This window comes from Siphateles boraxobius, unplaced genomic scaffold, assembly GCF_051911475.1.
Source record: "Siphateles boraxobius isolate OS27281-9 unplaced genomic scaffold, OSU_SipBor_1 61, whole genome shotgun sequence".
Taxonomy (NCBI): domain Eukaryota; kingdom Metazoa; phylum Chordata; class Actinopteri; order Cypriniformes; family Leuciscidae; genus Siphateles; species Siphateles boraxobius.
The window spans coordinates 1816344-1830827 of NW_027509188.1; the positions used below are offsets into that span (position 1 = coordinate 1816344).

At 49.3% G+C, this 14484-nt stretch overlaps 16 non-coding genes across 16 annotated transcripts; all 16 read left to right on the forward strand.

Annotated features, from left to right (window-relative positions):
- The first annotated feature begins 1112 nt into the window (after positions 1–1112).
- Positions 1113–1185, forward strand: trnak-cuu (transfer RNA lysine (anticodon CUU)). The gene has a single exon. It is a non-coding gene; the product is annotated as a tRNA-Lys (tRNA).
- A 126-nt stretch (positions 1186–1311) lies between these two features.
- On the forward strand, positions 1312–1385 carry trnan-guu (transfer RNA asparagine (anticodon GUU)). The gene has a single exon. It is a non-coding gene; the product is annotated as a tRNA-Asn (tRNA).
- Positions 1386–2591: 1206 nt separating this feature from the next.
- trnak-cuu (transfer RNA lysine (anticodon CUU)) lies at positions 2592–2664 on the forward strand. The gene has a single exon. It is a non-coding gene; the product is annotated as a tRNA-Lys (tRNA).
- A 126-nt stretch (positions 2665–2790) lies between these two features.
- On the forward strand, positions 2791–2864 carry trnan-guu (transfer RNA asparagine (anticodon GUU)). The gene has a single exon. It is a non-coding gene; the product is annotated as a tRNA-Asn (tRNA).
- A 1359-nt stretch (positions 2865–4223) lies between these two features.
- Positions 4224–4296, forward strand: trnak-cuu (transfer RNA lysine (anticodon CUU)). Its single transcript has one exon. It is a non-coding gene; the product is annotated as a tRNA-Lys (tRNA).
- A 126-nt stretch (positions 4297–4422) lies between these two features.
- On the forward strand, positions 4423–4496 carry trnan-guu (transfer RNA asparagine (anticodon GUU)). The gene has a single exon. It is a non-coding gene; the product is annotated as a tRNA-Asn (tRNA).
- A 1769-nt stretch (positions 4497–6265) lies between these two features.
- trnak-cuu (transfer RNA lysine (anticodon CUU)) lies at positions 6266–6338 on the forward strand. The gene has a single exon. It is a non-coding gene; the product is annotated as a tRNA-Lys (tRNA).
- A 126-nt stretch (positions 6339–6464) lies between these two features.
- On the forward strand, positions 6465–6538 carry trnan-guu (transfer RNA asparagine (anticodon GUU)). Its single transcript has one exon. It is a non-coding gene; the product is annotated as a tRNA-Asn (tRNA).
- Positions 6539–7897: 1359 nt separating this feature from the next.
- Positions 7898–7970, forward strand: trnak-cuu (transfer RNA lysine (anticodon CUU)). The gene has a single exon. It is a non-coding gene; the product is annotated as a tRNA-Lys (tRNA).
- A 126-nt stretch (positions 7971–8096) lies between these two features.
- On the forward strand, positions 8097–8170 carry trnan-guu (transfer RNA asparagine (anticodon GUU)). The gene has a single exon. It is a non-coding gene; the product is annotated as a tRNA-Asn (tRNA).
- A 1770-nt stretch (positions 8171–9940) lies between these two features.
- Positions 9941–10013, forward strand: trnak-cuu (transfer RNA lysine (anticodon CUU)). The gene has a single exon. It is a non-coding gene; the product is annotated as a tRNA-Lys (tRNA).
- Positions 10014–10139: 126 nt separating this feature from the next.
- trnan-guu (transfer RNA asparagine (anticodon GUU)) lies at positions 10140–10213 on the forward strand. The gene has a single exon. It is a non-coding gene; the product is annotated as a tRNA-Asn (tRNA).
- Positions 10214–11985: 1772 nt separating this feature from the next.
- On the forward strand, positions 11986–12058 carry trnak-cuu (transfer RNA lysine (anticodon CUU)). The gene has a single exon. It is a non-coding gene; the product is annotated as a tRNA-Lys (tRNA).
- Positions 12059–12184: 126 nt separating this feature from the next.
- Positions 12185–12258, forward strand: trnan-guu (transfer RNA asparagine (anticodon GUU)). The gene has a single exon. It is a non-coding gene; the product is annotated as a tRNA-Asn (tRNA).
- A 1919-nt stretch (positions 12259–14177) lies between these two features.
- Positions 14178–14250, forward strand: trnak-cuu (transfer RNA lysine (anticodon CUU)). The gene has a single exon. It is a non-coding gene; the product is annotated as a tRNA-Lys (tRNA).
- Positions 14251–14376: 126 nt separating this feature from the next.
- Positions 14377–14450, forward strand: trnan-guu (transfer RNA asparagine (anticodon GUU)). Its single transcript has one exon. It is a non-coding gene; the product is annotated as a tRNA-Asn (tRNA).
- Positions 14451–14484: the final 34 nt, after the last annotated feature.

Consider the following 14484-nt stretch of genomic DNA (forward strand, 5'->3'; position numbering starts at 1 on the left):
GGTGGAGGCCTGTGTTCCAGAGAGGTCCTGCTCAAAACTCCTTTTAAAACACCATCGAGCATCCGTAATAACTTCCGACATTGATCGAACGTGGATTTTGTTCTCATAAGGAGGGCACCGGTAACTTGTAACCTATCAAGCTCTCAGGCATGAGGTCAATCGATTCGGCATAGGCCTATATGTACTAGCGTTTTTGATTCCGGTTGGAGGTTGTGTCCCTCCAACTCTTTGTTGTATGACTCACTTTTATCTTTGGATATTTGGAGAAGTTTGCCTTCGGTAACCGCTCTCTCACTCGACAGACCGAAACGGGGGGACGAATGGTGTTTTTCGTTGACGTCATGCCATGCAACCACCAACACAGCTGCAGAATTTAGCACACGTGTGTCCACTAACACATCCGTGTCATTTCGGACGCATGAAACGACGTTTCTTGGCCCTTTTAGCGTTTACAGCTTGGTCAGTTGCTTTGTGTTCAAAGAAGACAGCGGGTGTTGTGAAAGTTTACATCAGCTTATGTTTGCTGTGGCGCGTGGATGGAATGCTCATGTTTTGTTCCGGGTGGTGGAGGCCTGTGTTCCAGAGAGGTCCTGCTCAAAACTCCTTTTAAAACACCATCGAGCATCCGTAATAACTTCCGACATTGATCGAACGTGGATTTCGTTCTCATAAAGAGGGCACCGGTAACTTGTAACCTATCAGGCTCTCAGGCATCAGGTCAATCGATTCGGCATAGGATTATATGTGCTAGCGTTTTTTCTTCCGTTTGGAGGTTGTGTCCCTCCAACTCTTTGTTGTATGACTCACTTTTGCCTTTGGATATTTGGAGAAGGTTGCCTTCGGTAACCGCTCTCTCACTCGACAGACCGAAACGGAACTTTAGCTCCGGGTTGTGCATATTATTGGCCTGCTCTACTGGGTCAAATTGTATCCCCCAACAACAGATATGGCTCAAACAAACAAAGTACACTCTAAGCCTACCTCTAGGCTTAACCCTGACTTTACCCACAAGAGGCTATGCCAAGCCTGTGCCAAATGTGAGGCTCCCTTTCACGGGCGCAATTTAGGCACAGATAATGGCCGCGACCAGCCCGAAGCAGGTCACCGCAGTTGCCCGGCTAGCTCAGTCGGTAGAGCATGAGACTCTTAATCTCAGGGTCGTGGGTTCGAGCCCCACGTTGGGCGCATCTATTAGCCCTCTCTCTTCCCAACGGGGTCTTGTTCTCCAGCGTGGAAAGCGAGTCCACCATTGCCGGAAAAGTCCAGGTCTGATTTTTTTTATAAGCTGACCCATGGACTGGCTGGCCGTAGGTCTCTGTGGTGCAATCGGACAGCGCGTTCGGCTGTTAACCGAAAGGTTGGTGGTTCGAGCCCACCCAGGGACGAGTGGTGTTTTTCGTTGACGTCCGGCCATGCAACCACCAACACAGCTGCAGAATTTAGCACAGGTGTGTCCACTAACACATCCGTGTCATTTCGGACGCATGACACAACGTTTCTTGGCCCCTTTTAGCGTTTACAGCTTGGTCAGTTGCTTTGTGTTCAGAGAAGACAGCGGGTGTTGTGAAAGTTTACATCAGCTTATGTTTGCTGTGGCGCGTGGATGGAATACTCATGTTTTGTTCCTGGTGGTGGAGGCCTGTGTTCCAGAGAGGTCCTGCTCAAAACTCCTTTTAAAACACCATCGAGCATCCGTAATAACTTCCGACATTGATCGAACGTGGATTCGTTCTCATAAAGAGGGCACCGGTAACTTGTAACCTATCAGGCTCTCAGGCATCAGGTCAATCGATTCGGCATAGGATTATATGTGCTAGCGTTTTTGCTTCCGTTTGGAGGTTGTGTCCCTCCAACTCTTTGTTGTATGACTCACTTTTGCCTTTGGATATTTGGAGAAGGTTGACTTCGGTAACCGCTCTCTCACTCGACAGACCGAAACGGGGGGACGAATGGTGTTTTTCGTTGACGTCCTGCAATGCAACCACCAACACAGCTGCAGAATTTAGCACACGTGTGTCCACTAACACATCCGTGTCATTTCGGACGCATGAAATGACGTTTCTTGGCCCTTTTAGCGTTTACAGCTTGGTCAGTTGCTTTGTGTTCAAAGAAGACAGCGGGTGTTGTGAGAGTTTACATCAGCTTATGTTTGCTGTGGCGCGTGGATGGAATGCTCATGTTTTGTTCCGGGTGGTGGAGGCCTGTGTTCCAGAGAGGTCCTGCTCAAAACTCCTTTTAAAACACCATCGAGCATCCGTAATAACTTCCGACATTGATCGAACGTGGATTCGTTCTCATAAAGAGGGCACCGGTAACTTGTAACCTATCAGGCTCTCAGGCATCAGGTCAATCGATTCGGCATAGGATTATATGTGCTAGCGTTTTTGCTTCCGTTTGGAGGTTGTGTCCCTCCAACTCTTTGTTGTATGACTCTCTTTTGCCTTTGGATATTTGGAGAAGGTTGCCTTCGGTAACCGCTCTCTCACTCGACAGACCGAAACGGAACTGTGCGAAATGTGAGGCTCCCTTTCACGGGCGCAATTTAGGCACAGATAATGGCCGCGACCAGCCCGAAGCATGTCACCGCAGTTGCCCGGCTAGCTCAGTCGGTAGAGCATGAGACTCTTAATCTCAGGGTCGTGGGTTCGAGCCCCACGTTGGGCGCATCTATTAGCCCTCTCTCTTCCCAACGGGGTCTCGGTTTCCAGCGTGGAAAGCGAGTCCACCATTGCCGGAAAAGTCCAGGTCTGCTTTTTTTTATAAACTGACCCATGGACTGGCTGGCCGTAGGTCTCTGTGGCGCAATCGGACAGCGCGTTCGGCTGTTAACCGAAAGGTTGGTGGTTCGAGCCCACCCAGGGAAGAATGGTGTTTTTCGTTGACGTCCGGCCATGCAACCACCAACACAGCTGCAGAATTTAGCACACGTGTGTCCACTAACACATCCGTGTCATTTCGGACGCATGACACGACGTTTCTTGGCCCCTTTTAGCGTTTACAGCTTGGTCAGTTGATTTTTGTGTTCAGAGAAGACAGCGGGTGTTGTGAAAGTTTACATCAGCTTATGTTTGCTGTGGCGCGTGGATGGAATACTCATGTTTTGTTCCTGGTGGTGGAGGCCTGTGTTCCAGAGAGGTCCTGCTCAAAACTCCTTTTAAAACACCATCGAGCATCCGTAATAACTTCCGACATTGATCGAACGTGGATTTTGTTCTCATAAGGAGGGCACCGGTAACTTGTAACCTATCAAGCTCTCAGGCATGAGGTCAATCGATTCGGCATAGGCCTATATGTACTAGCGTTTTTGATTCCGGTTGGAGGTTGTGTCCCTCCAACTCTTTGTTGTATGACTCACTTTTATCTTTGGATATTTGGAGAAGTTTGCCTTCGGTAACCGCTCTCTCACTCGACAGACCGAAACGGGGGGACGAATGGTGTTTTTCGTTGACGTCATGCCATGCAACCACCAACACAGCTGCAGAATTTAGCACACGTGTGTCCACTAACACATCCGTGTCATTTCGGACGCATGAAACGACGTTTCTTGGCCCTTTTAGCGTTTACAGCTTGGTCAGTTGCTTTGTGTTCAAAGAAGACAGCGGGTGTTGTGAAAGTTTACATCAGCTTATGTTTGCTGTGGCGCGTGGATGGAATGCTCATGTTTTGTTCCGGGTGGTGGAGGCCTGTGTTCCAGAGAGGTCCTGCTCAAAACTCCTTTTAAAACACCATCGAGCATCCGTAATAACTTCCGACATTGATCGAACGTGGATTTCGTTCTCATAAAGAGGGCACCGGTAACTTGTAACCTATCAGGCTCTCAGGCATCAGGTCAATCGATTCGGCATAGGATTATATGTGCTAGCGTTTTTTCTTCCGTTTGGAGGTTGTGTCCCTCCAACTCTTTGTTGTATGACTCACTTTTGCCTTTGGATATTTGGAGAAGGTTGCCTTCGGTAACCGCTCTCTCACTCGACAGACCGAAACGGAACTTTAGCTCCGGGTTGTGCATATTATTGGCCTGCTCTACTGGGTCAAATTGTATCCCCCAACAACAGATATGGCTCAAACAAACAAAGTACACTCTAAGCCTACCTCTAGGCTTAACCCTGACTTTACCCACAAGAGGCTATGCCAAGCCTGTGCCAAATGTGAGGCTCCCTTTCACGGGCGCAATTTAGGCACAGATAATGGCCGCGACCAGCCCGAAGCAGGTCACCGCAGTTGCCCGGCTAGCTCAGTCGGTAGAGCATGAGACTCTTAATCTCAGGGTCGTGGGTTCGAGCCCCACGTTGGGCGCATCTATTAGCCCTCTCTCTTCCCAACGGGGTCTTGTTCTCCAGCGTGGAAAGCGAGTCCACCATTGCCGGAAAAGTCCAGGTCTGATTTTTTTTATAAGCTGACCCATGGACTGGCTGGCCGTAGGTCTCTGTGGTGCAATCGGACAGCGCGTTCGGCTGTTAACCGAAAGGTTGGTGGTTCGAGCCCACCCAGGGACGAGTGGTGTTTTTCGTTGACGTCCGGCCATGCAACCACCAACACAGCTGCAGAATTTAGCACAGGTGTGTCCACTAACACATCCGTGTCATTTCGGACGCATGACACGACGTTTCTTGGCCCCTTTTAGCGTTTACAGCTTGGTCAGTTGCTTTGTGTTCAGAGAAGACAGCGGGTGTTGTGAAAGTTTACATCAGCTTATGTTTGCTGTGGCGCGTGGATGGAATACTCATGTTTTGTTCCTGGTGGTGGAGGCCTGTGTTCCAGAGAGGTCCTGCTCAAAACTCCTTTTAAAACACCATCGAGCATCCGTAATAACTTCCGACATTGATCGAACGTGGATTTTGTTCTCATAAGGAGGGCACCGGTAACTTGTAACCTATCAGGCTCTCAGGCATGAGGTCAATCGATTCGGCATAGGCCTATATGTACTAGCGTTTTTGATTCCGGTTGGAGGTTGTGTCCCTCCAACTCTTTGTTGTATGACTCACTTTTGCCTTTGGATATTTGGAGAAGGTTGCCTTCGCTAACCGCTCTCTCACTCGACAGACCGAAACGGGGGGACGAATGGTGTTTTTCGTTGACGTCCTGCCATGCAACCACCAACACAGCTGCAGAATTTAGCACACGTGTGTCCACTAACACATCCGTGTCATTTCGGACGCATGAAACGACGTTTCTTGGCCCTTTTAGCGTTTACAGCTTGGTCAGTTGCTTTGTGTTCAAAGAAGACAGCGGGTGTTGTGAAAGTTTACATCAGCTTATGTTTGCTGTGGCGCGTGGATGGAATGCTCATGTTTTGTTCCGGGTGGTGGAGGCCTGTGTTCCAGAGAGGTCCTGCTCAAAACTCCTTTTAAAACACCATCGAGCATCCGTCTTAACTTCCGACATTGATCGAACGTGGATTCGTTCTCATAAAGAGGGCACCGGTAACTTGTAACCTATCAGGCTCTCAGGCATCAGGTCAATCGATTCGGCATAGGATTATATGTGCTAGCGTTTTTGCTTCCGTTTGGAGGTTGTGTCCCTCCAACTCTTTGTTGTATGACTCACTTTTGCCTTTGGATATTTGGAGAAGGTTGACTTCGGTAACCGCTCTCTCACTCGACAGACCGAAACGGGGGGACGAATGGTGTTTTTCGTTGACGTCCTGCAATGCAACCACCAACACAGCTGCAGAATTTAGCACACGTGTGTCCACTAACACATCCGTGTCATTTCGGACGCATGAAATGACGTTTCTTGGCCCTTTTAGCGTTTACAGCTTGGTCAGTTGCTTTGTGTTCAAAGAAGACAGCGGGTGTTGTGAGAGTTTACATCAGCTTATGTTTGCTGTGGCGCGTGGATGGAATGCTCATGTTTTGTTCCGGGTGGTGGAGGCCTGTGTTCCAGAGAGGTCCTGCTCAAAACTCCTTTTAAAACACCATCGAGCATCCGTAATAACTTCCGACATTGATCGAACGTGGATTCGTTCTCATAAAGAGGGCACCGGTAACTTGTAACCTATCAGGCTCTCAGGCATCAGGTCAATCGATTCGGCATAGGATTATATGTGCTAGCGTTTTTGCTTCCATTTGGAGGTTGTGTCCCTCCAACTCTTTGTTGTATGACTCTCTTTTGCCTTTGGATATTTGGAGAAGGTTGCCTTCGGTAACCGCTCTCTCACTCGACAGACCGAAACGGAACTGTGCGAAATGTGAGGCTCCCTTTCACGGGCGCAATTTAGGCACAGATAATGGCCGCGACCAGCCCGAAGCATGTCACCGCAGTTGCCCGGCTAGCTCAGTCGGTAGAGCATGAGACTCTTAATCTCAGGGTCGTGGGTTTGAGCCCCACGTTGGGCGCATCTATTAGCCCTCTCTCTTCCCAACGGGGTCTCGGTTTCCAGCGTGGAAAGCGAGTCCACCATTGCCGGAAAAGTCCAGGTCTGCTTTTTTTTATAAACTGACCCATGGACTGGCTGGCCGTAGGTCTCTGTGGCGCAATCGGACAGCGCGTTCGGCTGTTAACCGAAAGGTTGGTGGTTCGAGCCCACCCAGGGAAGAATGGTGTTTTTCGTTGACGTCCGGCCATGCAACCACCAACACAGCTGCAGAATTTAGCACACGTGTGTCCACTAACACATCCGTGTCATTTCGGACGCATGACACGACGTTTCTTGGCCCCTTTTAGCGTTTACAGCTTGGTCAGTTGATTTTTGTGTTCAGAGAAGACAGCGGGTGTTGTGAAAGTTTACATCAGCTTATGTTTGCTGTGGCGCGTGGATGGAATACTCATGTTTTGTTCCTGGTGGTGGAGGCCTGTGTTCCAGAGAGGTCCTGCTCAAAACTCCTTTTAAAACACCATCGAGCATCCGTAATAACTTCCGACATTGATCGAACGTGGATTTTGTTCTCATAAGGAGGGCACCGGTAACTTGTAACCTATCAAGCTCTCAGGCATGAGGTCAATCGATTCGGCATAGGCCTATATGTACTAGCGTTTTTGATTCCGGTTGGAGGTTGTGTCCCTCCAACTCTTTGTTGTATGACTCACTTTTATCTTTGGATATTTGGAGAAGTTTGCCTTCGGTAACCGCTCTCTCACTCGACAGACCGAAACGGGGGGACGAATGGTGTTTTTCGTTGACGTCATGCCATGCAACCACCAACACAGCTGCAGAATTTAGCACACGTGTGTCCACTAACACATCCGTGTCATTTCGGACGCATGAAACGACGTTTCTTGGCCCTTTTAGCGTTTACAGCTTGGTCAGTTGCTTTGTGTTCAAAGAAGACAGCGGGTGTTGTGAAAGTTTACATCAGCTTATGTTTGCTGTGGCGCGTGGATGGAATGCTCATGTTTTGTTCCGGGTGGTGGAGGCCTGTGTTCCAGAGAGGTCCTGCTCAAAACTCCTTTTAAAACACCATCGAGCATCCGTAATAACTTCCGACATTGATCGAACGTGGATTTCGTTCTCATAAAGAGGGCACCGGTAACTTGTAACCTATCAGGCTCTCAGGCATCAGGTCAATCGATTCGGCATAGGATTATATGTGCTAGCGTTTTTTCTTCCGTTTGGAGGTTGTGTCCCTCCAACTCTTTGTTGTATGACTCACTTTTGCCTTTGGATATTTGGAGAAGGTTGCCTTCGGTAACCGCTCTCTCACTCGACAGACCGAAACGGAACTTTAGCTCCGGGTTGTGCATATTATTGGCCTGCTCTACTGGGTCAAATTGTATCCCCCAACAACAGATATGGCTCAAACAAACAAAGTACACTCTAAGCCTACCTCTAGGCTTAACCCTGACTTTACCCACAAGAGGCTATGCCAAGCCTGTGCCAAATGTGAGGCTCCCTTTCACGGGCGCAATTTAGGCACAGATAATGGCCGCGACCAGCCCGAAGCAGGTCACCGCAGTTGCCCGGCTAGCTCAGTCGGTAGAGCATGAGACTCTTAATCTCAGGGTCGTGGGTTCGAGCCCCACGTTGGGCGCATCTAGTAGCCCTCTCTCTTCCCAACGGGGTCTTGTTCTCCAGCGTGGAAAGCGAGTCCACCATTGCCGGAAAAGTCCAGGTCTGATTTTTTTTATAAGCTGACCCATGGACTGGCTGGCCGTAGGTCCCTGTGGTGCAATCGGACAGCGCGTTCGGCTGTTAACCGAAAGGTTGGTGGTTCGAGCCCACCCAGGGACGAGTGGTGTTTTTCGTTGACGTCCGGCCATGCAACCACCAACACAGCTGCAGAATTTAGCACAGGTGTGTCCACTAACACATCCGTGTCATTTCGGACGCATGACACGACGTTTCTTGGCCCCTTTTAGCGTTTACAGCTTGGTCAGTTGCTTTGTGTTCAGAGAAGACAGCGGGTGTTGTGAAAGTTTACATCAGCTTATGTTTGCTGTGGCGCGTGGATGGAATACTCATGTTTTGTTCCTGGTGGTGGAGGCCTGTGTTCCAGAGAGGTCCTGCTCAAAACTCCTTTTAAAACACCATCGAGCATCCGTAATAACTTCCGACATTGATCGAACGTGGATTTTGTTCTCATAAGGAGGGCACCGGTAACTTGTAACCTATCAGGCTCTCAGGCATGAGGTCAATCGATTCGGCATAGGCCTATATGTACTAGCGTTTTTGATTCCGGTTGGAGGTTGTGTCCCTCCAACTCTTTGTTGTATGACTCACTTTTGCCTTTGGATATTTGGAGAAGGTTGCCTTCGCTAACCGCTCTCTCACTCGACAGACCGAAACGGGGGGACGAATGGTGTTTTTCGTTGACGTCCTGCCATGCAACCACCAACACAGCTGCAGAATTTAGCACACGTGTGTCCACTAACACATCCGTGTCATTTCGGACGCATGAAACGACGTTTCTTGGCCCTTTTAGCGTTTACAGCTTGGTCAGTTGCTTTGTGTTCAAAGAAGACAGCGGGTGTTGTGAAAGTTTACATCAGCTTATGTTTGCTGTGGCGCGTGGATGGAATGCTCATGTTTTGTTCCGGGTGGTGGAGGCCTGTGTTCCAGAGAGGTCCTGCTCAAAACTCCTTTTAAAACACCATCGAGCATCCGTCTTAACTTCCGACATTGATCGAACGTGGATTCGTTCTCATAAAGAGGGCACCGGTAACTTGTAACCTATCAGGCTCTCAGGCATCAGGTCAATCGATTCGGCATAGGATTATATGTGCTAGCGTTTTTGCTTCCGTTTGGAGGTTGTGTCCCTCCAACTCTTTGTTGTATGACTCACTTTTGCCTTTGGATATTTGGAGAAGGTTGACTTCGGTAACCGCTCTCTCACTCGACAGACCGAAACGGGGGGACGAATGGTGTTTTTCGTTGACGTCCTGCAATGCAACCACCAACACAGCTGCAGAATTTAGCACACGTGTGTCCACTAACACATCCGTGTCATTTCGGACGCATGAAATGACGTTTCTTGGCCCTTTTAGCGTTTACAGCTTGGTCAGTTGCTTTGTGTTCAAAGAAGACAGCGGGTGTTGTGAAAGTTTACATCAGCTTATGTTTGCTGTGGCGCGTGGATGGAATGCTCATGTTTTGTTCCGGGTGGTGGAGGCCTGTGTTCCAGAGAGGTCCTGCTCAAAACTCCTTTTAAAACACCATCGAGCATCCGTAATAACTTCCGACATTGATCGAACGTGGATTTCGTTCTCATAAAGAGGGCACCGGTAACTTGTAACCTATCAGGCTCTCAGGCATCAGGTCAATCGATTCGGCATAGGATTATATGTGCTAGCGTTTTTTCTTCCGTTTGGAGGTTGTGTCCCTCCAACTCTTTGTTGTATGACTCTCTTTTGCCTTTGGATATTTGGAGAAGGTTGCCTTCGGTAACCGCTCTCTCACTCGACAGACCGAAACGGAACTGTGCAAAATGTGAGGCTCCCTTTCACGGGCGCAATTTAGGCACAGATAATGGCCGCGACCAGCCCGAAGCATGTCACCGCAGTTGCCCGGCTAGCTCAGTCGGTAGAGCATGAGACTCTTAATCTCATGGTCGTGGGTTCGAGCCCCACGTTGGGCGCATCTATTAGCCCTCTCTCTTCCCAACGGGGTCTCGGTTTCCAGCGTGGAAAGCGAGTCCACCATTGCCGGAAAAGTCCAGGTCTGCTTTTTTTTATAAACTGACCCATGGACTGGCTGGCCCTAGGTCTCTGTGGCGCAATCGGACAGCGCGTTCGGCTGTTAACCGAAAGGTTGGTGGTTCGAGCCCACCCAGGGAAGAATGGTGTTTTTCGTTGACGTCCGGCCATGCAACCACCAACACAGCTGCAGAATTTAGCACACGTGTGTCCACTAACACATCCGTGTCATTTCGGACGCATGACACGACGTTTCTTGGCCCCTTTTAGCGTTTACAGCTTGGTCAGTTGATTTTTGTGTTCAGAGAAGACAGCGGGTGTTGTGAAAGTTTACATCTGCTTATGTTTGCTGTGGCGCGTGGATGGAATACTCATGTTTTGTTCCTGGTGGTGGAGGCCTGTGTTCCAGAGAGGTCCTGCTCAAAACTCCTTTTAAAACACCATCGAGCATCCGTAATAACTTCCGACATTGATCGAACGTGGATTTTGTTCTCATAAGGAGGGCACCGGTAACTTGTAACCTATCAAGCTCTCAGGCATGAGGTCAATCGATTCGGCATAGGCCTATATGTACTAGCGTTTTTGATTCCGGTTGGAGGTTGTGTCCCTCCAACTCTTTGTTGTATGACTCACTTTTATCTTTGGATATTTGGAGAAGTTTGCCTTCGGTAACCGCTCTCTCACTCGACAGACCGAAACGGGGGGACGAATGGTGTTTTTCGTTGACGTCCTGCCATGCAACCACCAACACAGCTGCAGAATTTAGCACACGTGTGTCCACTAACACATCCGTGTCATTTCGGACGCGTGAAACGACGTTTCTTGGCCCTTTTAGCGTTTACAGCTTGGTCAGTTGCTTTGTGTTCAAAGAAGACAGCGGGTGTTGTGAAAGTTTACATCAGCTTATGTTTGCTGTGGCGCGTGGATGGAATGCTCATGTTTTGTTCCGGGTGGTGGAGGCCTGTGTTCCAGAGAGGTCCTGCTCAAAACTCCTTTTAAAACACCATCTAGCATCCGTCTTAACTTCCGACATTGATCGAACGTGGATTCGTTCTCATAAAGAGGGCACCGGTAACTTGTAACCTATCAGGCTCTCAGGCATCAGGTCAATCGATTCGGCATAGGATTATATGTGCTAGCGTTTTTGCTTCCGTTTGGAGGTTGTGTCCCTCCAACTCTTTGTTGTATGACTCACTTTTGCCTTTGGATATTTGGAGAAGGTTGACTTCGGTAACCGCTCTCTCACTCGACAGACCGAAACGGGGGGACGAATGGTGTTTTTCGTTGACGTCCTGCCATGCAACCACCAACACAGCTGCAGAATTTAGCACACGTGTGTCCACTAACACATCCGTGTCATTTCGGACGCATGAAACGACGTTTCTTGGCCCTTTTAGCGTTTACAGCTTGGTCAGTTGCTTTGTGTTCAAAGAAGACAGCGGGTGTTGTGAAAGTTTACATCAGCTTATGTTTGCTGTGGCGCGTGGATGGAATGCTCATGTTTTGTTCCGGGTGGTGGAGGCCTGTGTTCCAGAGAGGTCCTGCTCAAAACTCCTTTTAAAACACCATCGAGCATCCGTAATAACTTCCGACATTGATCGAACGTGGATTTCGTTCTCATAAAGAGGGCACCGGTAACTTGTAACCTATCAGGCTCTCAGGCATCAGGTCAATCGATTCGGCATAGGATTATATGTGCTAGCGTTTTTGCTTCCGTTTGGAGGTTGTGTCCCTCCAACTCTTTGTTGTATGACTCACTTTTGCCTTTGGATATTTGGAGAAGGTTGCCTTCGGTAACCGCTCTCTCACTCGACAGACCGAAACGGAACTGTGCGAAATGTGAGGCTCCCTTTCACGGGCGCAATTTAGGCACAGATAATGGCCGCGACCAGCCCGAAGCAGGTCACCTTAGTTGCCCGGCTAGCTCAGTCGGTAGAGCATGAGACTCTTAATCTCAGGGTCGTGGGTTCGAGCCCCACGTTGGGTGCATCTATTAGCCCTCTCTCTTCCCAATGGGGTCTCGGTTTCCAGCGTGGAAAGCGAGTCCACCATTGCCGGAAAAGTCCAGGTCTGCTTTTTTTTATAAGCTGACCCATGGACTGGCTGGCCGTAGGTCTCTGTGGCGCAATCGGACAGCGCGTTCGGCTGTTAACCGAAAGGTTGGTGGTTCGAGCCCACCCAGGGACGAATGGTGTTTTTCGTTGACGTCCGGCCATGCAACCACCAACACAGCTGCAGAATTTAGCACACGTGTGTCCACTAACACATCCGTGTCATTTCGGACGCATGACACGACGTTTCTTGGCCCCTTTTAGCGTTTACAGCTTGGTCAGTTGCTTTGTGTTCAGAGAAGACAGCGGGTGTTGTGAAAGTTTACATCAGCTTATGTTTGCTGTGGCGCGTGGATGGAATACTCATGTTTTGTTCCTGGTGGTGGAGGCCTGTGTTCCAGAGAGGTCCTGCTCAAAACTCCTTTTAAAACACCATCGAGCATCCGTAATAACTTCCGACATTGATCGAACGTGGATTTTGTTCTCATAAGGAGGGCACCGGTAACTTGTAACCTATCAGGCTCTCAGGCATGAGGTCAATCGATTCGGCATAGGCCTATATGTACTAGCGTTTTTGATTCCGGTTGGAGGTTGTGTCCCTCCAACTCTTTGTTGTATGACTCACTTTTATCTTTGGATATTTGGAGAAGTTTGCCTTCGGTAACCGCTCTCTCACTCGACAGACCGAAACGGGGGGACGAATGGTGTTTTTCGTTGACGTCCTGCCATGCAACCACCAACACAGCTGCAGAATTTAGCACACGTGTGTCCACTAACACATCCGTGTCATTTCGGACGCATGAAACGACGTTTCTTGGCCCTTTTAGCGTTTACAGCTTGGTCAGTTGCTTTGTTTTCAAAGAAGACAGCGGGTGTTGTGAAAGTTTACATCAGCTTATGTTTGCTGTGGCGCGTGGATGGAATGCTCATGTTTTGTTCCGGGTGGTGGAGGCCTGTGTTCCAGAGAGGTCCTGCTCAAAACTCATTTTAAAACACCATCGAGCATCCGTCTTAACTTCCGACATTGATCGAACGTGGATTCGTTCTCATAAAGAGGGCACCGGTAACTTGTAACCTATCAGGCTCTCAGGCATCAGGTCAATCGATTCGGCATAGGATTATATGTGCTAGCGTTTTTGCTTCCGTTTGGAGGTTGTGTCCCTCCAACTCTTTGTTGTATGACTCACTTTTGCCTTTGGATATTTGGAGAAGGTTGCCTTCGGTAACCGCTCTCTCACTCGACAGACCGAAACGGGGGGACGAATGGTGTTTTTCGTTGACGTCCTGCCATGCAACCACCAACACAGCTGCAGAATTTAGCACACGTGTGTCCACTAACACATCCGTGTCATTTCGGACGCATGAAACGACGTTTCTTGGCCCTTTTAGCGTTTACAGCTTGGTCAGTTGCTTTGTGTTCAAAGAAGACAGCGGGTGTTGTGAAAGTTTACATCAGCTTATGTTTGCTGTGGCGCGTGGATGGAATGCTCATGTTTTGTTCCGGGTGGTGGAGGCCTGTGTTCCAGAGAGGTCCTGCTCAAAACTCCTTTTAAAACACCATCGAGCATCCGTCATAACTTCCGACATTGATCGAACGTGGATTTCGTTCTCATAAAGAGGGCACCGGTAACTTGTAACCTATCAGGCTCTCAGGCATCAGGTCAATCGATTCGGCATAGGATTATATGTGCTAGCGTTTTTGCTTCCGTTTGGAGGTTGTGTCCCTCCAACTCTTTGTTGTATGACTCACTTTTGCCTTTGGATATTTGGAGAAGGTTGCCTTCGGTAACCGCTCTCTCACTCGACAGACCGAAACGGAACTTTAGCTCCGGGTTGTGCATATTATTGGCCTGCTCTACTGGGTCAAATTGTATCCCCCAACAACAGATATGGCTCAAACAAACAAAGTACACTCTAAGCCTACCTCTAGGCTTAACCCTGACTTTACCCGCAAGAGGCTATGCCAAGCCTGTGCGAAATGTGAGGCTCCCTTTCACGGGCGCAATTTAGGCACAGATAATGGCCGCGACCAGCCCGAAGCAGGTCACCTTAGTTGCCCGGCTAGCTCAGTCGGTAGAGCATGAGACTCTTAATCTCAGGGTCGTGGGTTCGAGCCCCACGTTGGGCGCATCTATTAGCCCTCTCTCTTCCCAACGGGGTCTCGTTTTCCAGCGTGGAAAGCGAGTCCACCATTGCCGGAAAAGTCCAGGTCTGCTTTTTTTTATAAGCTGACCCATGGACTGGCTGGCCGTAGGTCTCTGTGGTGCAATCGGACAGCGCGTTCGGCTGTTAACCGAAAGGTTGGTGGTTCGAGCCCACCCAGGGACGAATGGTGTTTTTCGTTGACGTCCGGCCATGCAAC